Source organism: Macaca nemestrina, chromosome X, assembly GCF_043159975.1.
Source record: "Macaca nemestrina isolate mMacNem1 chromosome X, mMacNem.hap1, whole genome shotgun sequence".
NCBI classification, from domain to species: Eukaryota; Metazoa; Chordata; class Mammalia; order Primates; family Cercopithecidae; genus Macaca; species Macaca nemestrina.
Window position 1 is genome coordinate 61390778 of NC_092145.1, and position 22028 is coordinate 61412805.

The following is a 22028-nucleotide window of genomic DNA, read 5'->3' on the forward strand; positions in this document are numbered from 1 at the left end:
TGATATCCCCTTTATCACTTTTTATTTTGCCTATTTGATTCTTCTCTTTTTTTCTTCTTTATTAGTCTAGCTAGTGGTCTATTTATTTCATTAATTTTTTAAAAACCAGTTTCTGGATTCATTGATTTATTTTATTTTATTTTATTTTATTTTATTTTATTTATTTTATTTATTTATTTTTTTTTTTTGAGGAAATTTTCTTGTGTCTAACTCCTTCAGTTCCACCCTGAGCTTGGTTATTTCTTGTCTTCTGCTGCTTTGGGTTTTTTACTTTTTTTCTCTTGGTTCTCTTGCTCCTTTAATTGTGATGTTATGATGTTGATTTGAGATGTTTCTAGGTTTTTGATATGGGTATTTAGTGCTATAAATTTCCCTCTTAACACTGTTTTAGCTGTGTCCAAGAGATTCTGGTTGGTCATTTCTTTGTTCTCACTAGTTTAAAAGAACTTATTGATTTCTGCCTTAATGTCATTATTTACCCAGAAGTCATTCAAGAGCAGTTTGTTCAATTTTCATGTAGCTGTGTCATTTTGAGCTGGGTGCAGTGGCTCACACCTGCAATCCCAACACTTTGGGAGGCTGAAGGGGATGGATCACCTGAGTTCAAGAGTTTGAGACCACCCTGGTCAATATGGTGAAACTCCAGTCTCTACTAAAAATACAAAGCATTAGCTTGGTGTGGTGGCGGGCACCTGTTGTCCCAGCTACTCGGGAGTCTGATGCAGGAGAATTGCCTGAACCCAGGAGGTAGAGGTTGCAATGAGTCGAGATTGCACCATTGCACTCCAGCCTGGGTGACAAGAGCGAAACTCGGTCTCAACAATAATAATAATAATAATCATCATCATCATCATCATCATCATCTTGAGTTCTAATTTGGTTGTGCTGTGGTCTGAGAGACTGTTATGATTTCAGTTATTTTGCATTTTCTGAGGAGTGATTTAATTCCAAATATGTGATCAATTTTAGAGTTAGTTTCATGTGACACCAAGAAGAATGTATATTCTGTTGCTTGGGGGTAGAGAGTTCTGTAGATTTCTATCAGGCCCACTTGATCCAGAGCTGAATTCAAGTCCTGAACGTCTTTGTTAATTTTCTGTCTCAGTGATCTGTCTAATATTGACAGTGTGGTGTTAAATTCTCCCACTTTTATTGTGTTGGAGTCTAAGTCTCTTTGTAGGTCTGTAAGAACTTGTTTTATGAATCTGGGTGCTCCTGCATTGGGTGCATATATGTTTAGGACAATTAGTTCTTCTTGTTAAATTGACCCCATTACCGTTATGTAATGCCCTTCTTTTTTTTTTTTTTTTTTTTTTTTTTTTTTTTTTTTTTTTTTTTTTTACTTTGTTGTTTTAAAGTCTGTTTTGTCAGAAACTATGATTGCAACCCCTGCTTTTTGTATTTTCCATTTGCTTGGTAAATTATTTTCCATCACTTTATTTTGAGTCTATGAGTGTCTTTGTATGTGAGATGGGCCTCTTGCATACAGCACACCAACAGACTTTTACTCTTTATCCAGACTGCCATTCTGTGTCTTTTAATTGGGGCATTTAGCTCATTTACATTTAAGGTTAATGTTGTTATGTGTGAATTTGATCCTGTCATCATGATGCCAGCTGGTTATTTTGCAGACTTGTTTATGTGGTTGCTTCATAGTGTCACTGGTCTGTGTAGTTTAGTGTGTTTTTGTAGTGGCTGGTAACCATTTTTACTTCCCATATTCAGTGCTTCCTTCAGGAGTTCTTGCAAGGCAGGCCTGGTGGCAACAAATTCTCTCAGCATTTGCTGGTCTTAAAAATATTTTATTTCTCCTTCACTTACGAAACTTAGTTTGGCCAGAAATAAAATTCTAGGTTGGAAACTTCTTTCTTTATGAATGTTAATATTGGCCCCAAATCTCTTCTAGATTGTAGAGTTTCCACTGACATGTCTGCTGTAATTCTGATAGGCTTCCTTTTATAGGTGACCTCGTCTTTCTCTCTGACTGCTCTTAATTTTTTTTTTACTTCATTTCTACCTTGGAGAGTTTGATAATTATGTGACTTGGGGTTGATCTTCTCATGGAGTATCTTACTGGAGTTCTCTGGATTTCCTGAATTTGAATGTTGGCTTGTCTTGCTAGGTTGGGGAACTTCTCCTGGATGATATCCTAAAATGTGTTTTCCAACTTGGTTCTGTTCTCCACATTTCTTTCAGGTACCCCTATCAGTCATAGGTTCAGTCTTTTTACATAACCCCATAGTTCTTTTAGATTTTGTTTGTTCATTTTCATTCCTTTTTCTCTAATCTTGTCTGCCTGCCTTATTTCAGCAAGATTGTCTTCAAGCTCTGACATCCTTTCTTCTGCTTAGTGTATTTGGCTATTGATACTTGTGTTTGCATTGTGAAGTTCTCATGTTGCATTTTTGAGCTCCATAAGGTCATTTATGTTCCTCTCCAAGCTGGTTATTCTGGTTAACAAATCCTGCAATGTTTTATCATGGTTCTTAGCTACTTAGCAATGCATTAGAACATTGTGAACTCCTTTAGCTCAGTGAAGCTTGTTATTACCCATCTTCTGAAGCCTAATTCTGTCAATTCATCCATCTCAGCCTCAGCCCAGTTTTGTGCCCTTGCTGGAGACATGTTGCGATAATTTGGAGTAGAAGAGGCACTCTGGCTTTTTGAGTTTTTGGTGTTTTTGCATTGATTCATTCTCATCTTTATGGGTTTGTCTACCTTTGATCTTTGAGGCTGCTGACCTTGGGATGGGGTTTTTGTTGGGTCTTTTTCATCGATGATGTTGTTGTTACTTTCTGTTTATTTTTCTTTTAGCCGTCAGGCCTCTCTTCCATAGGGCTGATGCGGTTTGCTTGGGGTCCACTCCAGATCCTATTCATCTGGGTTCCTCACACACCTGGAGGTATCATCAGTGGAGGCTGCAGAACAGCAAATATGGCAGCCTGTTCCCTTCTCTGGGAGCTCTGTCCCAGAGGGATACCAACCTGATGCTGGCTGAAACGCTCCTCCACAAGGTGTCTGGAGACCCCTGTTGGGAGGTCTCACCCAGTTAGGAGGAAAGGGATCAGGGACCTGCTTAAATAAGCAGTCTGGATGCCCCTTGGTAGAGTGGATTTGCTGTGCTGGGGTGAATCCCCCTCATCTGGGCTGCCCTGACTCTCCAGAGCCAGCAGGCAGAAATGACTAAGATCGTTTATTCATGATATCATGGCTGCCCCTCCTCATAGGGGCTCCTTTCTGAGAGATCAGAGTTCTATCCATAAACCCCTGGTTGGGGATGCTGAAAATCCCACAGGGAGGCCCCATCCAGTGAGGAGGAATTGGTTGGGGTACCGATTAAAGAAGCAGTCTGACCTCGGACTGTTCCAGCCGCTGTGCTGCACTGTGGGGGAATTGCTCCAAGGCTCTTTTCCTTGCTTCAGACAGGTGATCAGGTCTGGCTTAGAGATAGCAATACCATTTCCTGGCTTCCAGGAGGTCCTTGCATCCTTGCTGTGGATCTCCCAATACCTGCAGGTCACAAGGTCACAAAAGCTCTGCCTCTAGAAGCAGAGGATGAACAGCAATGAAGACAAGACCTGGAGATCTTGCGGTGGGGAGACACCAGTTTAAGCATTCGTGTATGCCACCTAGATGCTACTGAAGTTTCTTTGCCTATGGGTGGCCATTAACTGTGCTGTCATGTGGGGAACTCCCATCTGAACTGGGGCTTTACGTGTCCCTGCCTGGCATCTGGTTTTGCATTGGCTGGGCCTGCCCTGAAGGATGCTTATTTAGCACCCCTCTGAGCTGCTGGGATCTCACAACTCTGCAGACAGACAGCTTTTTTTATTTTTGTGGGCTCAGTAATAACATTCTTTTTGTCATTTTTTATTGTGTTTATTTGGATCTTATCTCTTTCTTCTTTATTAGTCTAAATAGCAGCCTATCTCTCTCACTAATTTTTCAAGAAACCAACTCTTGAATTTGTTGATGTTTTGAATTTTTTTGTGTGTCTTGATTTCTTTCAGTTCAGCTCTAATTTTGGTTATTTCTTGGTTTTTGCTAACTTTGGAGTTGGTTTGCTCTTGCTTCTTTAGTTCTTTTGATGTTGATATTAGGTTGTTAATTTGAAATCTGTGTAATTTTTTTAGGTGGAAACTTCATGCTATAAATTTTGCTCTTAACACGGACTTACTTTTGTCCCAGAGATTCTAGTATGTTGTATCTTTGTTCTCATTAGTTTCAATTTTTTTTTTTTTAATTTCTGGCTTAATTTCATTATTTACTCAAAAGTCATTCAGGAGTAGATTTTATAATTTGTGTGTAATTGAATGGATTTGAGTGATTAAAAGGATACAAACTTTAAGTTGTAAGATAAACAATTTCTAGGTATCAAAGGTATAGCATCGGTGGTGATATGATTTGAATGTGTCCTCCAGATTTTATTTATTGGAAACATAATCCTCATTGTGTCAGTTTTAAAAAGTAGGGTGTTGAAGACATGATTGGATCCTAAGGGCTCTGCTCTCATTAATTGGTTAGCCCATTAATTCATTAATGGATTAATGAGTTAATGGATTAATGGGTTATCATGGGAGAGGGACCTGTGGCTTTATAAAAAGAGGAATAGAGACCTGAACAAGCATGTTAATATGCTTGGCCCTCTCATTATGTGATACAGTGTATCAACTTGAGATTCTGTACAAAGTCCTCAACAGCAAGAAATTTCTCACCAGATGCAGCCCCTCAACCTTGGACTTCTCAGCCTCCATAACGGTAACAAATAAATTCTTTTTTTAAAAAAAATAAACTGCCTGGTTTCAAGTATTCTATTAAAAGGCAACAATAAACTGACTCAGGCAGGTGGTGATGGATGTGTTCATTTGATTTTGGTAATTATTACACAGTGTTTCTGTACATCAATTTGTTGTGCTCTGTACTTTGAATATATAAAATCTTCATCAATTTAATATTTAAAAATTTTATAATGTTAATTACCTCCCAATAATTATGCTTTACTTTTATGCAGATTCTTTATAAATGACCTTCAGGCCCAGATTTAGTTTGTTTGCTTACCCATTCATTCACAGATTATATATTACATTGTCTTGAAGAATCAGAAAGTTTGGCAGAATGGGACCTATATTCTCAAAAAGCATTGATTGTTGGAGCTCAGTAGTGGCTGCCATCATTAAATCCAGCTGGGGCTCTTCAGTTTACCTCAATTCCTACCACTCCCTACTGTTTCCCTGATTCTAATGCAGAAAGTCAACTGCCATAACCTCCTGCTTGGACAATTGCTTTTCTCTCAATTGACACATTTAAATAATCTGATTTACATAGCCTGCCTGGATTTTTCATACATCTGAGTTTGTGACCACATGGTTTAGGCCAAAGCCTCTATTTTAGAGATACTTAAGTCCAGGGAGGTCAAGCAATTTGTTCATGGTCTTACCGCTTATAAACATTAAAATTTAGACTAAAATCTGAATCCTAGCTCATTGTACTTGTTTGTACTTTATTCCATTGTGCAGTTAGGCATATGCAGCACATTGTGATTTTTTGACTAGAAGATATTACATCCTCCCTTGTCAGTGATTTCTCTTTTTTTCCTCTTCCTCCTCTAGACAGAGAATAAAACCTCTTCTCAGTTGTTGATTATTATAGTCTGGAAGAATCTTATTTCCTTATGCATGTTCTATTATCCATGAATATACCATAGATTCTGTCAAAAAAAATGCTGGTTCTTTATGACAAAATGAGCTATATAACAAGCCTTTTGGGAGAGATTGAGTCGTTGGAGTCTCTATTATCTTCTATATTGGATTTGTGCTTCTGAGCCCTTCCATAATCTGAGACCCAGATCCCACCAGCTATGATTATGACTGGCATCTTCATCTTTGCTCCTCATGAAAACACAAGGCAAATATCCCTGCCCATTTGTTCTAATAATACTTCTAAATATAAAGGTTCCCAATTTAAAATTTTTTAAGGTCTATTATCATGCACTAAGATTGGTCCTGCGTATCTTTTCAATATAAATAGAAATAACTTATACAATTTACATTTCATATGGATTTTGCTTGTTTACCCATTAGTTGTTAATATTTTCTAATTTCACAAGTTGGTTCAATGAAGCAGAGTTGAAGAGACATTTTTATTTGTTCCAAATTATCATATTCAGATGTCTACTCAGAATACGTTTACCAGTAAGGGTCAATATTTCAATTTAAATAGATTTGGATTTTGCGGTCCAATTAAGTGTCCATTAGTTTTGGATCAATAATGAAACAAATGTATAACTTAAATTGTCAGAATTCCTTCGCAGCTTGGGAATCTATAACGGCTTGGGATCTGTACCTTCATTTCCAAGTGTTGTAGTGTTATTCTGAGAAATTTGGTTACTAGAAGCAGAGATTGAGTAAAATATCCTTAGTAGGCACTGGGGTAACAAGAATCTGCTAACATTTAGTCTACATAATTATCTTGTTTCATTTCTGTAAATACCAAGGATTGTACTGCCAAAAGTGTGTATGTATTTTAGATAGCTGTTAACCACAGAAAGAGACTATCAAATTGTCATATGTCTGGAATGCTACAGGTTCTTCTTCCAGAAATTTTCTAAATGGGAAACAGAAACTCTCATCTTATTTGACTTAAATACAATAACCTACATAAACATAACAGTGCCTGGGCTTACAAAGTAGATGCTAATCAATGAGCCAGTCAATTCAAAATGTATTAGTCAATTCATATAGGATTCAATATACTGAATATTGACATTAAATGTTGCTATTTTAAATTGTTCACTACTAAGCCAAATTATAAATTAGCCATAGACTCAGAATCGTAGGATTTGTGCTGCTAGAAATATAATTTCTTAACTCCCGAGGGAAGAGTTTATATTGTCAGAAAGAGAGTTTGAAATATAACAAAAGGGTAAGGAAAATAACAAATACCATTTTTCCAACAGAGAGCTGATTAAGGTTGAACCCTGTATACCTGAAATACAGGGATTAAGAAAATTGGGCTTAAAAATGGTTACGACAATTTTCTTCATTGTTTTTCTTCAAAGGATTAATGTATAGTTTTTATTGCTAAAATTATTCAAGAAGAGAAGTATCAGTGTCTACAACTACGTTTAATCACTTACCTGAGGGCGAGACACAAGATCAGATGACTTGAAAAACTGAGGCAAAATAATTGTCCCGTCATGGTCCTCACACATCTTCTTTCTTTGGAAAAGAAAATTATTTGTTAAATTGGAAGACCATGATGAGGTATGATATCCTGACATCACAAATACTAAAAGCAACAACTTTCAAGTAATAATTTCTTCTACATTTCAATTGTTAATCTGTGACAACATACCCACAAATCATGATTTTCCATGTATGTTTTTATGAGTTGCTAACTGCAAGTTGATACATTCTAAAAATAATTTTTAAAATTGTAAGCAGGAATATTTTAAAAACATAAAGAATGAGTTCATGTCCTTTGTAGGGACATGGATGAAGCTGGAAACCATCATCCTCAGCAAACTAACACAGGGACAGAAAACCAAACACTGCATGTTCTCACTCATAAGTGGGAGTTGAACAATGAGAACACATGGACACAGGGAGGGGGACATCACACACTGGGCCTGTTGGGGGTTGGGGGAAAGGCGAGGGAGAGCACTAGGAAAAATACCTAATGCCTGTGGGGCTTAAAACCTAGCTGATGGGTTGATAGGTGCAGCAAACCACCATGGCACATGTAAACCTATGTAGCAAACCTGCACGTTCAGCACCTGTATCCCAGAACTTAAGATACAAATAAATAAAATTAAAATTAAAATTAAAATATATATATAAAGATCATCTCACTATTCATTATGTGATAACTGTAAAAGCCTTGGTTTACTTCTTTCCATATTTTTTTCTATGCATATGTTGTATGTGCACATGAACATATATTACAGTTTAACAAAAAATGGAATCATAGTCTAGGTAGGTTTCTATCCTAGTATTTTCATTTAAGAATATATCATAAAGATTTTTCCATGGCACAGGCAAACATATTTTTCACAGCTGCATAATATTTCTTCACCATACTTTATGCACTCTTTTATTGTTGGAGATTTAGGCATTTATTTTTATTTTTTTTATTTTTTATGTTTTTAGATGGAGTCTCACTCTCTCGCCAGGCTGGAGTGCAGTGGTGTGATCTCGGCTCACTGCAACTTCCACTTCCGGGGTTCAAGTGATTCTCCTCCTTCAGCCTCTGGAGTAGCTGGAACTACAGGCGCGCACCACCATGTCCAGCTAATTTTTGTATTTTTAGTAGCGATGGGGTTTCACCATGTTGGCCGGGATGATCTTTATCTCCTGACCTGGTGATCTGCCTGCCTCCGCGTGCCAAAGTGCTGAGATTACAGGCGTGAGCCACTGCGCCGGGCCGATTTAGGTTGTTTTTAATTTATCAGCATTATAAATAGTACTACAGTGAAGTTCCATGTTATACACATTTTTATCCACAAATGCTTAGTTCCTGAGGATACATTTTTAGAAGAAAAATTACTAGGTTACAGATATAGGCAATTTTAAGGTTTTGATATATAAAACCACATTGCCCTTCAGTAACATTTTGATTTAAGTCTAGTACCAGCAATGTATTTTCTCTGCACCTTATTCAGAGCTAGAATATGTGCGTGTGTATATATATATGTGTGTGTGTGTGTGTGTATATATATATGTGTGTATATATATATGCACAGATATATATACTTTTCGCTGTTGGAATGTGTGATAGACAAAAGTAAAGTTTTATTTTGTTTAGTGCCTTGTTAATCATTGTTATAACCCACTAGGACTTTGAACTTTGGGTAAATTCTCCAACCTAGTTGTACTGCACAGATCCTGAAACAAAATGCTAGAAATGTCAGGGTGATGTTCTTAGATGGTGGTCTTAGGCTCTGGATTCAAAAATTATAGATTCTTAGAATGAGAAGAGACTTTAGAGGTTACATAGTCCAATTCATAACCCACTGTGGGGAAGTTCTCCACAATATTCCTGACAGGTAGTTAATCCAGCTTGAATTCAGAATCTCACTACTTCATGTAGCAGCACATTTATCGAAATGTAGTATGTAGACTAGAAAGGACCTTGGAGATTGTATAGTCTCCCACCTTCTGTTGCCTAAAGCTACACAATTATTATATTTAGGGGAAAAATCAGAACTAGAAGTCACCTCTCTGGATTTCTAGCAGGGCTGCCGTGTAAAGTTGCTCAGGCTACAATGTAAATGGTGCCACCCTGGCATTATGCAACATAGTATACCCGATTCCCAGTCTCCACTGCATTATGCTTTAGTTTAAGCCCCTCTTATAACATTGGCTGTCCTTTTTCGGGTATTGCTTTCTCACACATTTCCCCTTAAAATGCGTGAGACTGAATTTAGTATAACATTCAAGAAGTGGCTCACCAGAGTAAAGGGACATTATCACGTTGTTGTTGTGATTGTACTGGTAGTGGAATCTACACTGTTGTTACTGCAGCCTAACTCAACATTTCACTTCTTGACAGCAGCTTTACACTATAATACAAGTCACTCAGTCTTTTAGTAAACTAAAACACCTAGATCATTTTGGTTTCGACAACAGAAATTTATTTTCTCACAGTTTTGAAGGATAGAAGTCCAAGGTCAAGGTACCAGCACAGTTGGTTTCTGGTAAGGTCTCTCTTTCTGATATATAAATGGCTGCCTTCTCACTGTGCTCTCACGTGGCAGAGAGAGAGAGACCTCAAGCTTTCTGGCATCTCTTCATACAAGAGGAAGACACCATAATCCCATAATGAGGGCTCCATGCTCATGACCTCATCAAAACCTAATTACCTCCCAAAGGCCATCACAATGAGGGTTAGGGTTTCAACATATGAATTATTTTGGGGGAGACACAATTCAGTCCATAGCAATATCCTATACTATTAAGTAGTTCTGTTTGCCTAGGTACTGATTTTATATATATTTCTGTTAGTTAAACCTTGGTAATTTCATCTCCTACTTTCTTGAACAGAACACAAATTACTTCAGCTTAGGGAGTTAAACTTAGGGAGGATGAACTCAGCGCTCTATTACAATAACCTCCTTGATAATTTGATTTCAATTTCCTCTTCTCAATTTTTGTTCTACCTTTTCCAGTTGGAAAAGCAGTTTACTTACTTGTTAGTCCACCTGGCTGATTCTGATTTACTTCTAGGAATGCTATTCAATTAATTCTTTCTACCTAATGACTGTAATTCTCATTGATCTCATTGACCAGAGGAAAAGTTATGGACCAGAGTTAACAGTTCAAAAAATGATAAAAAATATTTTTGTTACAAGAAATATATGTGAACACTTTTTTTTTTTTTTTTTTTTTTGCCACTGAAGGTCGAGATAGACCCAAGTCTTTTAGACTACTGAAGGTCCCAGTCCAAAATTGGAGTCGTTGACATTTGGCAGAGCCAGGAACAGTCATACAGGTGTTAAGGCACACTTTATTTATTTATTTATTTTTTTCTGTAGATTGTCCTAGCATTTTCTTCAAGCCTGTAATAGATGAAATTATATTGTTCATTTATAAGCCTCCTTAGTTTTTAGCTTGGTTCCAAAGACTGTCTTATTTTAAAATCTTGGTGCCAATTATTAGTACTTCTATGCTGCATTATTTTCAGTGTAGAACATTTTTAAATACATGGAAAACCATACATTCATACACGTATTCACACACGCAGGCCTATGTGCAGACACAAACACATAAACACACACACCGTTTCCATTTTTTTTTTTTTTTTCACTTTCATGTTGTTGTTTCCTATTGTGTAGGCCAAAGCTGAATCCAAGCTAAGTTTTGAGGGCTATCTTTGGTTCGTTTCTCGCTCCTATTTACATAAATATCACTGTTTACTTTTACTTGTCTTATCTAGGCAACTGTGTCCTCATATTACCCAGAGACTCTCACAGATTTCAATATGAATCTACTTTCCTTGCTCAGTAAAATCTTTGTTTCTTTTCTCTCATCAAAATGTATCTGTTCTCCTCATTCCAAGCTTTTCTGTTTTTCATTGCTATTCCTAGATAAACTGTATAGATGTTTAACTGTTCATAGTTTTATTCTTTGTATGCAATATATTTTTACTTAAATTGGGACTTCCTTAAGCTACCACCTTAACTAAAAAGAATTTCTCTGATGGCAGGGAGGTCAGGCTCTATAGTGGACAAGGCAGGCATTTCTTTGGTGCCTAAGTTTGACTCACTAACTAAAGTCTTTTTCCAAATCTAGCACATTCACCTTTACTACAGTAAAACAAACAAACAAACAAAACAAAACAAAACAAAAACACTCAATGGTAAGAAGTTAGAAATGGAAAGATAGACTTAGTATGATTGATAAGAGAGGATGATAGCATACTTGTAGAAGGAAAATGCTCTTACATATAAATTTTATAGATGTGTAACCCATGTCAGCTATTAGTTATCTGCCTGATTCCGAAAGACATTTGCAAGAGAGCAGGGATTAGGAAAACATCACTTTTTAGATACGCTGGCTGGTTTGAATCTCTCTGAGTCCTAGAAGAAACAATGACTCTTGGTTTGAACTTTTTTTTTTTTTCCCAATAAAGCAGAAGAGATGTGGTAGCATCTAAGGAAACAGAAAGGAGAACATTAGGATATATTCACTATTTGCTGATGACTTGCAGGTAAGAGATCTTTATGCCCTTCACTCAGATTTTACCTCTAGATTTAAAAGCTGAAATGTGAAGTTAAAAGTGACTTAAATTGGCCAAGGAAATATTTAATGGCTAATTAAAATAATACCAAGGAACCTTACTTTTACTTGATGTTTTTACTATTAAAATAATGTGAAGTATCACTGATTGAAGAAAAACAACTCCAAATCATATGTTACTGCTTTGGTTGCCAACAAATTATGTCACGTCTACGAAAAGCCTGATTCTTAACTAAGGCTTTAGCTGTTGATAGATTTATGAAAATAAACACTGGGACAGATGTGTGTATCAAATGGGAATTAGGCAGTGAGATTGGGCCTTGCACAAGCTGTTGCTCTTTCCTAGTCTACCCTGCCTTTCTATTTAGAGCAATGCATGCAGGCCGATGTAGAGAAAGTAAAATGAAAGTATTTCCTTGCTTCAGAGTAGACATACGCTTGATACATGTTTATGAAAGGAGAAAATGAAGGAAGAATGGATGGAAATGTGGAGCAAAGGAAGGAAGGAAGGAATGACAGCAAGTAGGTAGCAATGCAATAGAGTCTAAATGAGAACTAGACGTTGATTATTTCCCCTTTAACATTTGTTTCAATAATGTGCTGTAGAATATCTCAATGTTTTCTCAATGAGATGCTTGTGCTCTTTTAACCTAATGAAATAGAAATACTTTTGTCAGTCTTATTTATTTTTTAAATGTTACATAATAATTATTTTAATTATTATAATTATTTAGATTTAGTATACCAATTCAGACTATTCACCCATCAAATCTTTCAATAACCTCACCCAGCAGAGGTCCATGATATGCCTTATTAAGGGAGAGAATGGACCAAGCACAGTCATAACTGGGGGTTCATATTGAAAAAATTAGAATGCAATTAACCAAATATAACACATTTATCAATAGGATGGGGAAATTCCTTTTTGACCTTAAAGCTAATTCACAGGTTTCTTAAAATAGAAGCATTTCTTACAGTTATTTACACGATATTACATAAAGTATAACTTAACTTAAAAACAAGATTGTCTGTACAAAGATGCCATTACATAATATTTGGTGAAATCTCTTAATAATAAATTTCATAGGATATCTACTTGCTTAGAAAACAAAGCTATTGTTTTTTAAATAAAATATACTTCTCTTTACTTTTCTAGTAATTCTTCTTGCCCTTGAGGAATGCATAATGTTGTTTCACTATAAACAATGCTTGAGGTTAAATAGCCAGATGCTATTTTAATTGATACAACACATTAGTTTCAGAACATCTTTGTTTTCATTTGATTTTATATAATTGAGAATCAGTCATTAAAAATGAATAAACACGTCCTCAAATAAACTTATCAGAGTCAAAAGAAATTTAGAAATAATCCCTGCCCACAAGGAGTTTGTAGTACACATTTGTGCTTTGTGTCAGTCTTGTACAACCAGCTTGCAGATTTAAGAGGGCTATTTTTTGTAGTGGTTAAAAATTTAATTATAGGTGTCAATTATTTTATTGTTTTATAGGTTGCCATTTTGAATTATCTGTGGCCATAAATGTCTCCTCCTTTTAGGCATGTCCTTTGGAATTCTGAGTTTACCAAATAAGTTTTTCTCTGTGTGCATCTTTCATTTTATGTATTCAGAACTACCATTATTTCCTTTTGAAACTAATTATTGAGATACAATTTATAAACAATAAAATATAGCCTTTATAATATACAATTTGGTGTTTTATAGTATATTTAAAGAGTTGTGCAATCCAGTACATTTTCATAGCCCCCAAAACAAATGTCATACCCATTAGCTGTCACTCTCCATTCTCTGCTTCTGCCAGACCATAGAAACCACTATCTACTTTCTGTCTATATGGGATATGTACCTATCCTGGACATTTTATATAAATACAATCATACAACATGGGACCTTGTATGACCGACATCTTTCACTAAGTATAATATTTTCAAGGTTCATCCATGTTGTGGCACATGTCAGTATATCTTTCCTTCTTTCTGCTAATATTCTATTGTTTGGATTTTTAAAACCTGTACATCAGTTGATGGACATTTGGGTTGCTCACACCTCTGGCTATTATGAATAATGGTGGTATGACCATTCATGTACAAGTTTTTGTTTGCAGATATGTTTTCAAAACTTTTGGGAATTGCTGGGTCCTATGGTAATTCTATATTTAACTTTCCACAGTGGCTGAAGCATTTTGCATCCCCACCAGAAATGTATAAATGTATGAGGGCTCAACTTTCTACACGTTCTCACTAATTCATGTTAATATCTGTCTTTTTTTGTGTGTGTGTGTGATAGCCAACTAGTGGATGTAAAGTGGTCTCTCATTGTGGTTTTGATTTGCATTTCCGTGATGGCTAGTGATGAACATATTTTTGAGCAATACACAAATTGCTCATTTGTGTATCTTAAATGTCTATCCAAGTCCACTGCCTATTTTAAAAACTGAGTTATTTGTGTTTTGTTGTTGTTGTTGTTGTTGTTGTTGTTGTATGCTATAAGAGTTCTATATATTCTGGATACTAACCTTTATCAAATATATGATTTCCAATTTTATTTTTCATTCTATACGTTGTCTTTTCACTTTCTTGATGTATCCTTTGGCACACAGAAATTTGCATTTGGATCAAGTCCAAGTTATCTATTATTTCTTCTATCACTTGTGCTTTTGTCATCCTATCTCAGAAACTGTTCCCTAATCCAAGGTTATGAAGATTTACACTTACTTTTTTTTCTAATAGTTTTTGCTGTTATAGTTAGATCTACGACACATTTTGTGTTGATTTTTGTATATGGTGTGACATAGGAGTCCAGTTTCATTTTGAAATTGACAAGTGCAAGTCCTTCAACTTTATTATTCTTTTTCAAGTTTAAATGATCTTGACTGTTCTGTGTTACTTGCATTTCCATATGAATTTTAGCATCAGATTGTCAATTTTTGCAAAATATATTATGTCGGAAGTCTCTCTGGAATGGCATTGAGTTTGTAGATTGTTTTGGGTAATATTGCCATTTTAACAATACCGACTTCTGTTATATGCACATATGGAATGTCTTATTAATTTGTGTATTCTTTCATTTCTTTCAACATATTTTATAGTTCTCAAAATATATGTTTTGTATTTGTATTGTTAAATTTGTTTCCAAATATTTTATTTTTTATGCTACTGTATATAGAATTTTTAAAGTTTCATTTTTGGGACATTCATTGTTAGTGTATAGAAACAATTCATTTCTATACATTTATCTTTTTTCCTGAAATCTGTCTGAACTCACTTACCACCTCTGATTTTTTTTTAACAGATTACTTATGACTTTCTATATACAAAATTGTGTCATTCAAATAAAAGAGATAGTTTTACATCTTCCTTTACAGTCAGGATGCCTTTTATTTATTTTCCTTGCTGAATTTCTCTGGATAATACCACCAGTAAACTACTGACTAGAAATGGTGAAAGCAGACATCCTTTCCTTCTTTCTGATCTTAGGGGAAAGCCATCAGTCTTTCACATTAAATAAAATGTTGTCTGTTCATGTTTCATAAGTGCCCTTTATCAAGTTGAAGAACATTTTGTTCTAACTTGTTGAGTGTTTTACACATAAAAGCCTGTTGAATTTTGTCAGTTTCTTCTGAGTCTATTAAGATAATAATACATTTTTAATATACTATTTTAAGAGTATTTTTAGATTACAGGACATTTGTAAGAAAGTACAATGCATTCCCATATATTCCTCTTCCCTCCATACATAGTTTTACCTATTATTAACATCGTGCATTAAGTTGATACATTTGTTACAATTGATAAACCACTACTGATATACAATTATTAAATAAAGTTCATAGTTTACATTAGGTCTCATTTTGTGTTGTACATTTCCATGGGTTATGACAAATGCATAATGTCATGTGTTTATCATTATAGTATCATACAGAGTACTTTCACTACCATAAACATTTCATGTGCTCCACCTATTTATTCATCCATACCCTCCTCTCCTTCTGTTCTCAACCATGATTTTTTTTTTACTGTCTCTATAGTTTTGCATTTTCTAAAATGACATATTGTTGGAATCATACAGTATGTACCTTTTTTAGACTGACTTCTCTCAGTTAGCAATATGCTTTTACCTTTCCTTCGTGTATTTTCATGACTTGGTAGCACATTTCCTTTAATTAATGAATAATAGCTTATTTTACTGATGAAGCACAGTTTATCTGATCCCCTATTGGAGGACATCTTGGTTGCTCCAAGTTTTAGCAATAATAAAGCTGACATGAACACAGTATGTGGAAATTTGTGGGCATATTTTTTCAACTTATTTGGTTATATACCAAGAAATATTATTGCTGGGTCCTATGATAAGCCTATATTTAGCTTTACAAGAAACTGTCAAACTGTCTTCCGAAGTGGTTATATTATTTGTGTTGCCCCAGAAATGAATGAAAGTTTCTATTTGCTTCACATCTTTTCCAGCATTTGTTGTTGCCTGTGTTTTGGATTTTACTCATTGTAATAGTAAGTGTGCAACACAAACGTTATGAGATATGTGTTTTGTAAATATTTTCTCCCAATCTGTGGCATTTCTTTTCACTCTATTAGTGTCTTTTCTAGAGGGGAAGTTTTTTGTTTTAATGAAGTCTAACTTATTATCTTTTCTCTTTCATTTTTAGTGTTTTTAGTGCCGTATTTAAAAAGTAATTGCCAGACCTGAAAGTCATTGCCGAACCCAAGTCGTTGATTTTTCTCTTATGTTTTCCTTCAGTGTTTTACATTTTCCATTTAGGCCTATGAATACTGCTTTTTATAGTATTCTATTATAGTTCTGTTCTTTCTACAAGTCAATAGTAATGTCCCACCTTTCTGTCCTGATTCTGGTAGTTTGAGTCCTCTTACTCTGTCTTTTTCTGAGGAACACTCTAGGTAAAGGTTTGTCAATTTTTTAAATCTTGTTACAACACCAGTTTTTGACTTCATTGATTTTCTTTATTGTTTTCCTTTCTCTATTTTATTAATTTCCACCATAATCTGTATTATTTTCTTCCTTCTGTTTACTTTGGATTTAGTTAGCTTTTCTATTTCTAGTTTACTAAGATGGAAGATTACATTATTGATTTTAGATCCTCCTTTTTTTTTTCTTTGAGATGAAGTCTCCCTCTTGTCCCCCAGGCTGGAGTGCGATGGTGCAATCTCGGCTCACTACAACCTCTGTCTTCCGGGTTCAAGCGATTCTCCTGCCTCGGCCCCCCGAAGTAGCTGGGATAACGCCTGCTACCATGGCCGGCTAATTTTTGTATTTTTAGTTGAGATGGGGTTTCACCATGTTGGCCAGGCTGATCTCGAACTCCTGACCTCAGGTGATCCACCTGTCTTGGCTTCCCAAAGTGTTGGCATTACAGGCGTGAGCCACCGTGCCCAGTCCCTTCTTATTTTTTAATGTAGGCGTTTGCACCTAAAAATTTCTGTGTATGCATGACTTTAGCTCGATTCTATAATTTTATTTATGTATTTATTTATTATTTATTTATTTATTTATTTATTTATTTTACTTTAAGTTCTGGAATGCATGTGCAGGATGTGCATGTTTGTTACATAGGTATAGTGTGCTATGGTGGTTTGCTGCACCTATTGACCCATACTCTAAGTTCCCTCCACTTGCCCCCCAACTCCCAACAGGTCCTGGTGTGTGTTGTTCCCCTCCTTGTGTCCATGTGTTCTCATTGTTCAACTCCCACTTATGAGTAAGAACATGTGGTGTTTGGTTTCCTATTCGTGTGTTAGTTTGTTGAGGATGATGGTTTCCAGATTCATCCGTGTCCCTGCAAAGAACATGATCTCATTCCTTTACATGACTGTGTGGTATTCCATGGTGTATATGTATCACATTTTCTTTATCCAGTCTATCATTGATGGGCGTTTGATTTGGTTCCTTGACTTTGCTATTGTAAATAGTATGGCAATAAACATACGTGTGCATATGTCTTTGTAGTAGAATAATTTATATTATTTTGGGTATATACTGAGTAATGGGATTGCTGGGTCAAATAGTATTTCTGGTTTTAGATCCTTGAGGAATCACCATACTGTCTTCCACAATGGTTGAACTAATTTACATTCCCACAAACAACGTAAAAGTGTTCCTGTTTCTCCACAGCCTCACCAACATCTATTATTTCTTGAATTTTTAATAATTCCTATTCTGACTGCCATGAGATGGTATCTCATTGTGGGTTTGATTTGCATTTCTCTGATGGCCAGTGATGTTGAGCTTTTTTCATGTTTGTTGGCCACGTAAATGTCTTCCTTTGAAAAGTGTCTGTTCATATCCTTTGCCCACTTTTTGATGGGGTCATTTGTTTTCTTTTCTTGTAAATTTGCTTAAGTTCCTTGTAGATTTTGGATATTAGCCCTTTGTCAGATGGGTAGATTGCAAAAATTTTCTTCCATTCTGTAGGTTGCCTATTCACTCTGATCATAGTTTCTTTTGCTGTGCAGAAGCTCTTTATTTTAATTAGATCCCATTTGTCAACTGTGGCTTTTGTTGCAATTGCTTTTGGTGTTTTAGTCATGAAGTCTTTCTCATGCCTATGTTCTTAATGGTATTGCCTAGGTTTTCTTCTGGTATTTTTATCTGGTGGGTTTTACATTTAAGTTGTTAATCCATCTTGAGTTAATTTTTTGTATCAGGTGTAAGGAAGGGGTCCAGTTTCAGTTTTCTGCATATGACTAGCCAGTTTCCCCAGCACCACTGATTGAATAGGAGATACTTTCCCCATTGCTTGTTTTTGTCAGGCTTATCGAAGATCAGATGGTTATAGATGTGTGGTGTTATTTCTGAGGCATCTGTTCTGTTCCATGGGTCTGTTCCATGGGTCTATTTGTCTGTTTTCGTACCAGTACCCTGCTGTTTTGGTTACTGTAGCCTTGTAGTATAGTTTGAAGTCAGGTAGCATGATGCCTCCAGCTTTGTTCTTTTTGCTTACGATTGTCTTGGTTATATAGGGTCTTCTTTGATTCCACATGAAACTTAAAGTAGCTTTTTCTAATTCTATGAAGAATGTCAATGGTAGTTGGATGGGAATAGCAATGAATCTATAAATATCTTTGTGCAATATGTCCATTTTCACAATATTGATGGTTCCTATCCATGAGGATGGAATGTTTTTTCATTTGTTCATGTCCTCTCTTACTTCCTTGATATGTGGTTTGTAGTTTTCCTTGAAGAAATCCTTCACATCCCTTGTTAGCTGTATTCCTAGGTATTTGTTTCTCTTTATAGTGATTGTGAATGGGAGTTCATTCATGATTTGGCTGTCTATTTGTTTAATGTTGGTGTATAGGAATGCTTGTGTGTTTTGCACATTGATTTTGTATCCTGAGATTTTGCTGAAGTGGCTTATTGGCTTAAGGACTTTTAGGACTCAGAGGATGGGGTTTTCTAAATATGAAATCATGTCATCTGCAAATAGAGACAATTTGACTTTTTCTCTTCTTATTTGAATACCCTTTATTTCTTTCTCTTGCCTGAAACGCTCAATAAACTAGGTATTGATGGAATATATTTCAAAATAATAAGAGCTATTCATGATAGACCCACAGCCAATATCATATTGAATGGGCGAAAGCTAGAAGCATTCACTTTGAAAACCGGTACAAGACAGGATGCCCTCTCTCACCACTCCTATTCAACATAGTATTGGAAAGTCTGGCCAGGGTAATTAGGCAAGAGAAAGAAATAAACGCTATTCAAATTTGCTTTTATTTTTATACATCTCAAAATATTTTCCAATATCCCTTATGATTTAACTATTAGATATTTAGGAGTACCTTGGTTAACTTACATATATTTATGAGTATATTAAATTTCTTTCAATAATTGATTTCAAATTTAATTGCATATGGATATACTTTTTAATGTATATTCTTTAAAAATTAAACATTAAGGAATATATTTTTTATGAATTTTTTTTTAATTTATGGAAGACTATTTTACACCCAAAAATACTTACAGAATATTCCATGTACTTAAGAATTTGTGTCGTATTGTTGGGTGGAACTACAGGTTTCTGCTAAGTCTATATGGTTTATAGTTTTCTTCAAGCCTTATATTTCATGTTTGATCTCCTGTGTAGTTCTATCCATTTCTGAAAGTGGGATATTGAAGTCTACAATGATTATTGTTGAATATATTTCCCACTTCAATTCTGTCAAGTTGTGCAAGTCTAATTGTTTTTCAAGAAAAAAGCATGTAAAGTATCTATGTAATGCATTTAAAAGGTAAATAAGTGAATGAAGGAATGAGTGAATGAATAAATAAAAAAACATAACAGTGGCTGAAATTTATTTTTCAGTTACACCTGATTTGTTACTTACCCTTCTATTTCTAAAATTATATTGACTTCTTGTGCCCGAAGATTTAATCACAATCAATGAAGAGTGGATTTTTAAAAAATTAAACTCATGTTTTAGATACAGGGGTACATAAGCAGATTTGTTACATGGGAACTTTTCACCCAGGAGGGTGACATAGTACCCAACAGGTAGGTTTTCAACCTATGTCTCCCTTCCTATCTTCACCTGCTAGTCATCTACAGTGTCTGTTGTTCCCATGTTTATGTCCATGTGTGCTCAATGGTGAGCTCCTAATTAAAAGTGAGAAGATGAGTTATTTGGTTTTCAGTTACTGTGTTATTTTACTTTGAATAATAGTTGCTAGCTAAATCTATGCTGCTGTAAGATAATAAGATTTCATTCTTTTTAGGACTTGTAGTGATGCATGTTGTATATGTACCATCTTTTTTTTTTTTTTTTTTATCCAATCAGCTGTTGATAGGCACCTGGGTTGATTCCTTGTTTTGTTATTGTGAATAGCTGTGATGAGAATATGAGTGCATGTGTCATTTTGACAGATTGATTTATCTTCATTTGGGCATATACCCACTAGTTAGAATGCTGGGTAAAACCCTAGTTCAACTTTTAGTTCTTTGAGAAGTCTCCAAACTGTTTTCCACAGTGACTGAACTAATTTAAATTCCCACAACAGTGTATAAGCATCCTCTTTGCTCTAACAGCCTTATCAACATGCCTATTTTGACTTTTACATAACAGTTATTCTTACTGCTGTGAGGTGGTATCACACTGTGGTTTTGATTTGCATTTCTCTGATGATTAATGATGTTAGGCATTTTTTTTTCCATATATTTGTTGGCTGCTTATATGTCTTACTTAGAGAAGTGTCTGCTCATTTTCTTTGCCAACTATTTTATGGATTTAGTTTTGTTATTGTTTATTTAGTTAAGTTTGTAGAGGACTACGTGCTTGCAAACGAGATGTTCCCGATAAGTCCTGCTCTTGCAAACGAAGCAGGGCGTTCCCGATAAGTCCTGCTCTTGCAAACGAAGCAGGGCGTTGGGGGCTTGTTTATGTGTAAACATCTTGAAAATCCAGAAAGTCAGAGAAAGGTCAGAAAAACAACAATGAGTCTTGTGACTTGGCAACATTCCACAAACGACTGTATAAAATAAAGCAGAGCACGCCATTCGAGGCGGCCGCCATGTTTGTCTCGTCTTGTGTGTTCATTCCTTTGTTTAGAAAATATGCGGACCCCAACATAAGTTCTTTATAGATTTGGAGTATTAGTCCTTTGTTGGATACATACTTTGTGAGTATTTCCTACCACTCTGTAGGTTTTTTTTTTTTTTTTTTTTTAACTCTGTTGACAGTTTCTTTTGCTGTACAGAAGCGCTTTAGTTTAAATAAGTCCCACTTGTCAATTTTTGTTGTCATTGCAATTGCTTTTGAGGACATAGTCATAATAATTTCTTTGCAAAGGTCAGTGTCCAAAAGGGTATTTGCAAGGTTTTCTTTTCTAGGATTTTTATTGTTTGAGGTCCTAAATTTAAATTCTTAGTCTACGTTGAGTTAATTTTTGTATATAGTGATAGGTAGGGTTCCAGTTTTATTCTTTTGCGTATGGTTAGCCAGTTTTCCCAGCACCATTTATTGAACAGAAATTTCTTTACCATTGCTTATGTTTGTCAACTTTGTCAAATATCTGCTGGTTATAGATGTGGCTTTATTTCTGAGTTTTCTATTCTGTTTTCTTGGTGTGTTGTCTGTTTTTGTACCAGTACTATTTCGGTTACTGTAGCCTTGCAGTACAGTTTGAAGTTGGGTAATGAGATGCCGCTGGTCTTCTTTATGCTTAGAAATGCCTTGGCTATTTAGAGTCTGTTTTTGTTCCCCGTGACTTTTAAAATACTTTTTCTTTTTTCTAATTCTGTGAAAAA

The 22028-nt window shown here is 35.4% G+C and overlaps 1 long non-coding RNA gene across 1 annotated transcript in view; it reads right to left on the bottom strand.

Moving 5' to 3' along the window:
• LOC105487985 (uncharacterized) overlaps positions 1-22028 on the bottom strand; it is a 47088-nt gene that overhangs the window by 19225 nt on the left and 5835 nt on the right. Inside the window, exon 3 of the long non-coding RNA XR_011618363.1 lies at positions 7136-7217. This is a non-coding gene — a long non-coding RNA (uncharacterized lncRNA). The remainder of the gene's footprint in view (positions 1-7135; positions 7218-22028) is intronic.